Source organism: Amblyraja radiata, chromosome 13 (genome assembly GCF_010909765.2).
Source record: "Amblyraja radiata isolate CabotCenter1 chromosome 13, sAmbRad1.1.pri, whole genome shotgun sequence".
Taxonomy (NCBI): Eukaryota; Metazoa; Chordata; class Chondrichthyes; order Rajiformes; family Rajidae; genus Amblyraja; species Amblyraja radiata.
The window spans coordinates 14,558,779-14,561,289 of NC_045968.1; positions in this window are offsets into that span (position 1 = coordinate 14,558,779).

Here is a 2,511-nt window from a genome sequence, read left to right on the forward strand (position 1 = left end):
TATATTTTTTCATGAAATCGCAAATCTGAAGATATTTAAAATATTGGTTGTTTTTCAGTTTAAATTTTAATTGTAATTGTTGGAATGATAGTAGGTTTCCCATTTCGTACATATCCCCGATCCTTCTAATTCCGAGACTTTCCCATTGGTTATATGTCTTATCAATAAGAGATGGTTTAAATAAAGGGTTATTCGCTATTGGCATTAACAATGATAAATTTCTTAATTTTAAAGATAATTTTATTTGTTTCCAAATTCTTATTGTACCATATATAATTGGGTTCTTCTTATATATTGTGTTATTCAGTTTTTTCGGGGAGAAGAGGATCGTTCCTATATTACAAGGATGACAATCCTCTTTCTCCATTTTTATCCATTCTGTCTGTTGGGTAGAACTATCCAGCCAGTAAATTATATTCTTAATATGCACTGCCCAGTAATAATACATAAAATTCGGAAGTGAAAGTCCCCCGACCTCTTTTGGTTTATATAAGTGTTTTTTTGTAATTCTATGTGATCTATAGTCCCAAATAAAATTAGTAATATTAGAGTCTAATTTAAAAAATATATATTTTGGTATATATTGAAATAGGTATAGTAATTGTGGTAGGAAGATTTGTTGAATTAACATTTCATAAATGTTTTTCAATATTTATTGAATTAATTAAACTTTAATACAATTTATTTTCAGATTTTTCGTGTGCAAACTAAAACGCAGACATACTGAGGAACAATTCCCTTCAATAAAATATTTGTCAACAGAATGAACCACTTGGCTGCTGATGATCACAGCTGTCCTACTGAGGACAATTGATACTTTTGTTCTCTCAAATGAAAGAACGTTAAGTTCAGATAGTTGCATCAGAACTAACAGGCATTGATGCATGGCCTCTAGACTAGAAAAAATGTTTAAATGTCGTTGTTTCAATTTTTGCTGTTGATGGGAATCGATGAATTAATTCCACTGCAAAGGAATAATTAAGAATGGGCAAGTATTGTGATCTTTAAGGGCCTGTCCCACTTACGCGTTTTTTTTCGGCGACTGCCGGCACCCATCATAATCGCAGCAGGTCGTCGAAAATTTTCAACATGTTGAAAATCCAGCAGCGACCAGGATAAAGGTACGACTCTTTGGGTGACCGCTCATGACCATACAGGCGACATGTCGCGGGGTGACGCCTGTTTGGTCGTGAATAGTCGCCCAAAGATTTGTACCTTGTTCTGGTCACCGCTGGATTTTCAACATGTTCAGTGACCTGCTACAACTAATGACGGATGCCGGCAAAAATTGCGTAAGTGGGACAAGCCCTTAAAGCTACCAATCTTCTCCATAAGAAGGGTTTTGATCCATCACCTATCATCACCTATCCATTTTCTCCATGGATGCTGCCTGACTGGCTGAGTTACTCCAGCACTTTGTCTCTATCTTTCCTTAAAGCCTCATATTTGAGCTACTGGAGAGGAGATGGGTGTGAAGATGATTCCTTTGCATCACGCCCTAAAAGTTGATTAGTAAGGGTGTCAAAGGTTACAGGGGGAAGGCAGGAGAATGGGGTTGAGTGGGGAAAATAGATCAGCCATGATCGAAGTGTGGAGCAGAATCTTCTCAGGGCAGTTTCTTCCCAGCTGTTATCAGGCAACTGAATCATCCTACCACAACTAGCGAGCAGTCCTGAACTACTATCTACCTCACTGCTGACACTTGGACTTCCTCAGTCTGAATGAACTTTCCATGTCCATTATTGAAATGTAGACCTTTACAAAAATACATTTGATCAATTTCATAATTATTCTTTGTTTTGTGCATATTTATAGATTAGTGTTGCTTGTTTAGAGATGGAGATACAGTGTGTGTGCCAACACTATCCAACACACACGGGACACTTTACAAATTTACCAAAGCCAATTAACCTACAGCCCTGCACGTCTTTGGAGTGTGGGAGGAAACCGGAGCACCCGGAGAAAACCCACGTGGTCACAGGGAGAACGAACAAACGCGTACAGACAGCGCCTGTACTCAGGATCGAACCTGCGTCTCTGGCGCTGTAAGGCAGCAACTCTACCATTATGCCACAGTCCCACCCTATTTAAAAAAAATAATTTGCCTGGATGATAAAGCAATAAGGATCGTAACCACAGACAAGGTATGAAACTGAATTTCGAAGAAAAAAACTGCAGAATGATGAATAAATAATTTGTGGGGAAATGCAATATTTTAGAACCACTTTTATGCTGAATTGAAATGTTGCTGCTATTAATCTGTCACAAGTAAAATCTAAAGATTATCCCGATAGATAATTGCAAAATAAATCATCCATTTTAAAATTAAATGACCTATTATATTTTTCAAAGGGACTAAAATTGTGATATTACATTTTTTTAATATTAGAAATTAAGAAGATGAATACAAATAAAACAAATTACTTCATAAAATAATGTTTCCGTTTATTACTATTAAACACATAAATATAATTATTTTCAATTTATAACATTCACGTTTTGGTGAATCTT